We start from the raw sequence: 7,883 nt of genomic DNA on the forward strand, positions 1-7,883 counted from the left end.
TTAACAGGGAATTGTAAAGGTTAGGGCAATAATAGTAAAAATAAAATATTAAAAAAAACGACAAGTTGCAGAGGTTTCCCGGGTGTCAAAGCGTAAAATTCCTTGATTGGTTCCTGACAAAATCATGGTCTAGCGAATAACTTTTAAATAAGTGAAAACATTATAAAATGCTGTGTGAACTTATAAGCAGTTCAGATAAATAAATGAAAATCCAACTTAGACATTCCATAAAAATTAAATAAGGATTAATATATAATTTATCCAGGAAGCGAGACAGAAAAAAAAAAAATCCCACAAGACAGATTTGATGGGCGAAAAAAAAATCTGTGTAAGAGGAAGGTTTGAGAATATCTGCTAACTGTCAAAGGGGTGGATATTATGTAAACACTGAATCTAAATAGTGATATTTTATACTGAAGTAAAGGCTTAGAGATATTTCAGGAAGGGATGTACTTAACCCTTAAGGACACATGACGGACATTTTCCCATCATGTTGGCTTTTTACTTCTGAAGCCGTGTCCTTAAGGGGTTAAAGAGCAAAAATAACTAGACTAAGAAAAATAGTTACAAGCTTTTGACTTTGCGTTGGTATAATCCATTTATTTTTATGACAATTTGTTATTAATTTATCACAGCTGTGCTAATCTGTTTACAAATGTAAACTATTTTATTCTGATCTTGCATAAAAAAGCACCGTGTGTATACATATTCTTCAAATATGTGATATTTACCGTGCACGTTATTATTCTCAATTTATCACAGTTTGCTATATTGATTATTAGCGGTCAAATCGCCATTAAGAAAAATTAGAGGAATGTTCATTATTGCAACTTTTTTTCGCCCACACTTAATTTATATTAGTTTTTTTTCCAATTAAACTGGTTACTACATACCTACTAAATGTTTGTGTACAAGGGGGAACAGAAATGACTTGGGGCAGTGAACTGGATGGGGAAAAGTCTACATTTGATAATAAAAATACCATGGACAGAATGATAGCTGTAGTATTGAATTGGTGTATGGTGCTTAAAATCACTAATGTCATTGTGGGTGTCTAAGGATGGAGCTATGGGCTTTGGATATGCGATTAGAGGCACTGTAGTCTGGCACAGAGTGTTTCAATGAGTTTCCTAAGGATGATACCCTATCCAGTGTTATAGAAAGTAATGATACTCTGAGCAATTGGATAATGGGTATTGATACTAAGAGCAGGCTATGTGAATAGAGGGCTTTTCTGAATAAGGGAATAGAAAGTATTGGCATAGTAGCAACTGGATAGAAGGTACTTTAATTGTGGGATAAAAGTAATCTATCTCAATCATTTAAGGGGAAAGTGTTAGTTATATGGTAGCTGGGGTTATACTGATACACTAAGGTGCTGTTCAGAAATAGTAATATGAAAAGCATTTGGCTAAAGTATTGTTACAGAGACAGTTACATAGCAAGTATTGATACTGGTGGCATTTGCTTAGTAGATATGAATAATGAGGGTTAGAATGTTTTCTGCATTCACAGTTGATACAAAAGTAAGATTTTTGCTTGTTTTGTACAATGACATTTAATTTTCTTCCATTATTTACACACAATTGTAACATGATTTCTAGTAGTCTGGGATTTTAGCATATTATATAAATAGGATCAATATAGGACATATACTATGTGATCTATTTGACATTTTATTAAAAGAAAGCAAGACAAGTCACTAGAACTACTACTAAGTTTGGAGCAAATCGGTGAAACGAGAGGGCAGAGTCCACGCTGGTATAAAACACAGGCATAAAAAAAACGCTCTACTCAAACCCCTTGGGTTCAGGAACTGGATGCCAATCTAGCTGCTGTGGACTGCAACTCCCATCAGCCCTAGGCAGCCGGGTGGGTGTGGCTAGGACTGATGGGAGTTGCAGCCCACAGCAGGTGTGAGGATACAGTGTTGATTTCCAAAAACAGACAGCCTACAGAATACAACCCTGTAGCAGCTCTAGACTGAGGGACAGCTTGTAATAACCGGTCCCAATGCTGTCTACCCCCCTGCCCTCCCAGAGCGGCACACAGCATAGCAAGGCAGTTAATGACACATTCCAGGCGGGCGCAGACACGCCAGCACATCTGGGCAAAGGGGGCAATCATGAATGAGGGGTGGGTTTCAGATACCAAAAACAAGGATCATGTTACAATGTTACTGCCAACCCTCCGCCGTGTGTCTGCAATATTATAAAGCACCAATATATATCGATATCAAGATGTGTGTATATATATATATATATATATATATATATATATATATATATATATATATATATATATATATATATCCACAAATAGCAATATCTCCCTCCTCTCTGCTCTAACGTGTTAACTCTATCAGCCAGGGAAGGATGTAACAATACATCTCACAGACAGACATATGTCGACATACAGACACAGCTATAAAACATGTTCCCATCACAGCCCAATAACACACAGGATCCCTGGAAACCGGACTGTGATTATCACACCCTCTGCACACTGAAATAAACAGCGTTTGTAGTTCCCTAATGGACCATTGCCTCAGGGTATGTATCCTAATAGGTGACCATTACCTGCACCCTGATGGATGATGATACTACCTTTAACCCCCAGTTTCCCAGAGCATCTTCCCCTGTTCTGTCTGACAGGCAGGACGTTTTTTTTTTCCCTATCATTTTTTTTTTTTTTTTTGCCAATAATCTTCCTCCCTCCCTCCCTGCTCGTTTTTTTTTTTTGCTATCAACAGCGCATGGGCAGATGATCATTAACATGCACTTAATAATACACAGGAGGATGTAGCTCACTTCTCCAACATCAACAAGAGCGATCCAATACAAAGCAGCAGATCAGCCTGGACCCCTCACTCCTCAGAAAGGGCTGTGACATGGGGGGCTCTGCCCAGCCCCAGCCAAACATACAGCAGGCTCTAGGTGCTGGCTGGTACCCCCCTGGCACATTATCAGTGAGATTGCATTTCTTCCTACCTGCAGTCTCCAGGCACAGCTTGTCCTTGGCTCCCAGTGACCAGGAATGATGGGAATAGAACGTTCAGGTGTAGCAGACTTTCTTTAGAATGTTGGGTTAGAATGCCCGTGTCTGGTGGTGAGGAATAGTAAGGATCCCAGTGATGGCTTGCGGTGAGCTCAGTCCTGGCTCTGATTGTCCAGGTAGGTGGGTGGGGGGGTGTGTGAGCCCCTGGGTTGCAGCAGGAGGAGAGCTCTGTCTATGTAGGAGGTGAAGCTGCTGCAAGATCCGGACCATGCTCCCTTCTGGCTCCCTGCTTCTCTGAGGCTGTCTACTTGCTGGATGGGGCGGGTTCAGGAGCGTCACGGTCGGGAGGGGACTCCAATCACACGGGGGGCGAGGCACACATCCACTTGGCAGCCTTGGCTGTCTGCAGCCTCTCAGATCGGCGCTAAGCGGGCGCAGCTGTCAGTGCTAAAGTTGGGTCCCTGTAAGGATGTGTTAGTACATCTCTGGGAAGGCTGTGTGGGGAGAGAGGAGGAGGGAGGCTGTGTGGCTGCTGATAGTCCTGTAAGGCGAATACAAAGTCCTGAAAGGTCAATACATCTCTCCTGCATGGGGAATATTTAACCCCTGCTCCTGCAAAAAGCAGCCAGCCTCTAAAATGTCTCATACAATCAACAGAAAAGCCAGTCTGCATTGTTTTCTAAGCAGATGTGATTATACATGCTCTCTTGTACTAATCATTTATTATTCTACTATTCTTTAATCAACACCTGCAAATCAAATTATTTCCTCTCCTATATACGTTATATACAAAAGGTGCATTTATTTACCCTGTCAGTCCCTCTGTAATCTCTACCTTTTACCAATGAGTTAATATATACACTTCCAATGCTGTGTGTCTTTTTTAACCCACACGAATCACGTTGTATCATTTCCATGGCACTGCAAGGGTTAATTAATGACCAATTCTCATGACATATCTGGGACTAATATGATTAGTCCCAACACCCTTTCATTGGTATATGTGTTTATTAAGTATTTCAGCCACACAGGGATCACCATATGTTATCCTCACGATACTTGAAGGGTTAACATCTGGGTTATAAGATCTCACAGGAATAGGGCCCTGAATCCTCCTGTATTTGTTTGTCAGATTTTGTATGGTCTCTTGGATGTATTGTACCTTTGTCTTTTGACTTGGACCAATTGCATCTATGTGCAACACTTTGTCGGTGCTTTATAAAAAAAAAATATAATAATAATAATAATGATTGTATCATCCCTGTGGCACTGGAAGGTAAGTAATATTTAACCATTTCACATGATCTCTCTGGAATTTAAAGGGTTAATGTACAGACATTTGTGATGTTAGCCCACTTCCCCTGACCATAGTCACTCACATATACACATACATAGTCAATATGCACATAGTGCATGGATGACTGAGTGGATTTACCTGGCTTGGGACCTCAGGAACAGATATCCCCAGAGATGTCATGTAAAGTAGGTATGTATTAACCCTTCCAGTCAAATCTGGATACAATGTGATAATTCCTATGGGACTAAAAGGGTTATTACAGACACACATCAGTGATAGTGTATATATTAACCCTTTTAGTCTTAGAGACCTAATCTGCAGTAGTTGTGCATTTATCCAGGGGGGCGGTGAAAGTCCCATGGGAATGGTAAAAGACTGTGATTTTTTTTTTTGTGGGACGGCATGAACACACATTATGTAATACGTTTATATGAGGAGAAAATTGTTTTCTTTCCAAGTGGTGAGAAAAGAATAGCAAAATAGAGAAGATTGGTACTTATATGTGCTTACAAATGCAACTTGATTTTATTGATTGAGACATTAATCCAAGATACTGCCTGTTTTTGCAGGAGAAAAGGTTAAGGATTTTACATGCAGAGGAGATAGAAGGGGTGATCTACTGACATTTTGGGACTTTTAGGAGCCCACACCCACTCCCTCCTCACACTGAATGAATGCTCCCAACAGATGTGGGATTGACATTACACTGTGATACCCAAAATTCTATCCATTTTAACATTTTATATCCAACAATATATTTAGTGTTATTCTGCATCACCAACTTTCTACCTTTTTTTATTATTATTATTATTATTATTATTATTATTATTATTATTATTGCGATTTATATAGCGCCAACAGATTCTGTAGTGCTTTACAATATTATTAGAGGAGGGATTTGACTATAAATAGGACAATTACAAGAAAACTTACAGAAACGAAGGGTTAAAGAGGGCCCTGCTCAAATGAGCTTACAGTCTATACCTAGTGTTACCCTGTCTACCCAACATTCTATTCGATGTTACCCTGTCTACCCAATATTCTTTTCGATGTTACCCTGTCTACCCAACCTTCTATTTGATGTTACCCTGTCTACCCAACATTCTATTCAATGTTACCCTGTCTACCCAACATTCTATTCAATGTTACCCTGTCTACCCAACATTCTATTCAATGTTACCCTGTCTACCCAACATTCTATCCATTGTTACCCTGTCTACCCAACATTCTATTCAATGTTACCCTGTCTACCCAACATTCTATTTGATGTTACCCTGTCTACCCAACATTCTATTCAATGTTACCCTGTCTAGCCAACATTTTATCCAGTGTTACCCTGTCTTCCCAACATTCTATTCAATGTTACCCTGTCTACCCAACATTCTATTCGATGTTACCCTGTCTACCCAACATTCTATTCGATGTTACCCTGTCTACCCAACATTCTATTCGATGTTACCCTGTCTACCCAATATTCTATTCGGTGTTACCCTGTCTACCCAACATTCTATTCATGTTACCCTATCTACCCAACATTCTATTCGATGTTACCCTGTCTACCCAATATTCTATCCAGTGTTACTCTGCATCCCGACCATTCTATCCATTGGAACATTTTATATCCAACATTCTATTTAGTGCTTCTATCCAGTGTTACTATATTTTCCCACCATTCTATGCAGTGCCCCCCCCCCCAAAAAAAAAATAGCAGAAGTTACTATGCTTTAGAATGATTCTGCAGCTCCCATCACTCACTGGATTCTTTATGTCCTTTAAACTTTTATTTCCAATATGGTTATGTTACATCAACATGTTTTTAGTCCCGAACACGGCCTTTCTGAGGATCCTGATGAAATTCCATGTTTGAGACTGAAAAGATGATGTAACGTAACCGTATTGGGAATAAAAGTTCATAAGAATCCAATGAGTGCTCTACTTGGGTCTATGTATTGTATTTGGCTGGAGAGGCACCTTGGTAAGGAATGCTGACAGACAAGTGCAGGACCATGGTGTGTGTGTGTATATATATAATTAGTTTGCACAAGAGGACTGCACCCCAGACTTGTATCTTCTGATACATGTCAAGTGTTTTGTTTTGTTAATTATGTGCTTTCATCCTTTGATTGCCCTGGTATGTATCCCCAATATTGTTTGTATCAAATGGATAAATGGGATCTGTTCTTAAATAAATAACAAACATAAATATTTATTAACACAATGGCCCTCACATAGACCTCTGGCTTTAGATATCTTGTGCAATATTTGCAGATCGCCCAGCAATTCTAGCTGCATTGACAAGTTTTAAAATAGTGAATGTGAAGTATTGCATCTTCAAATGTAAATTTAGATTTCATTAATCATGTCAAGGTTATTTATAACTGGTTATACAGACTGGTTAGTTTGTACTGGATTAAGAACTGGCAGTTAGGGTTAGGAGTTTAGTTTGATGCGTATAGTTACTGATACAGGGTTATTAGTAAACTCCAAATTGCAAAATTAAATCAGAATGGCAATAATAAAACAAAAATAGCCAAGTTCTGACTATGGTTGAGGTGGATCATTTTTCCAGGCATTCCCATGCATATACAAGGCAGTCTGATTTGTATGCACCCTGCATATTCACTACAAAACAGGGAAACTAACATAAAGAGCTTCACTTTCCCACTAGTCAATAATCAAAAGGAGACATTTATTATCTAGTATCATTATCATCAGTATCATTAGTGATTTTATATGAGCTGCCTGTACCCTATGCTTTTATTATATTTCATTACTGCAGGGGAATTGTAGATTATGTTAACGTAGTGTACCTATAATCTTCATTTTAATAATGACAGGAGGCGAGTCTTTGCATAAACTTTCTTTACTTTATGCCTCCAGCAGCACAAGTCAATCAGAAAACTTTAAACCAATCAGTAACAGGCATCACATCCATATATAAAGCCCTGACAGTCGCATGACTTCCTCTTTGCGAAAACAGTCCATTATAACGTCAGGGATTTCAAATAACAGTCTTGAGTAACGTGTAGAACATAACTTGGAACACGACTTGAAAAACCTTCCAGCTTTATCTTGATCTTTATCTTTATGATGGTTACTCTGAAAAAAACAGAAATACGTGAAAGGTGATGTAACCCAACTGATGTCCACATTAAATCCAGTACTGTATGCATCTATATTTATATTACGTTAATATACTGAAACATTAAACAACCGTAGTATACTTTAATAATCGCCACGGCTGTAACACCCGTCAACCAGATAAGCATCCCATAAATAGACTGAAATATCCAAAATCTTATAATTAGACTGTGAAAATGACAACCAGAAAATTAGAATTTCCCAGAGTACAGGGAGGGAAACAGGGAGGGAAAATACTCGCCTCCTGTCATTATTAAAATTAAGATTATAGGTACACTACGTTAGCATAATCTACAATTTTATCACATGACCGGAGGCTTTGTATTTTGCATTTTTAAAGCTATGGTATGAGCGAAAAGGATGCGTGTGTGGTTGACAAAAATAAATATACGGAAGTTGTCTCGCCGTGTCCAATTCGCTGCCTGTAAAATATAGAGGCCCCCCGTGA

The 7,883-nt window shown here is 38.8% G+C and overlaps 1 protein-coding gene across 1 annotated transcript in view; it reads right to left on the reverse strand.

The window, feature by feature from the left end:
- The window catches only part of KLHL29 (kelch like family member 29), an 830,662-nt gene extending 827,193 nt beyond the window's left edge, over positions 1–3,469 (reverse strand). Inside the window, exon 1 of the mRNA XM_063440860.1 lies at positions 2,991–3,469. The gene's annotated coding sequence lies outside the window, so the exon portion shown is untranslated. The remainder of the gene's footprint in view (positions 1–2,990) is intronic.
- Between the last annotated feature and the right edge of the window lie 4,414 nt (positions 3,470–7,883).

This window comes from Pelobates fuscus, chromosome 2 (genome assembly GCF_036172605.1).
Source record: "Pelobates fuscus isolate aPelFus1 chromosome 2, aPelFus1.pri, whole genome shotgun sequence".
In the NCBI taxonomy this organism is placed as follows: Eukaryota; Metazoa; Chordata; class Amphibia; order Anura; family Pelobatidae; genus Pelobates; species Pelobates fuscus.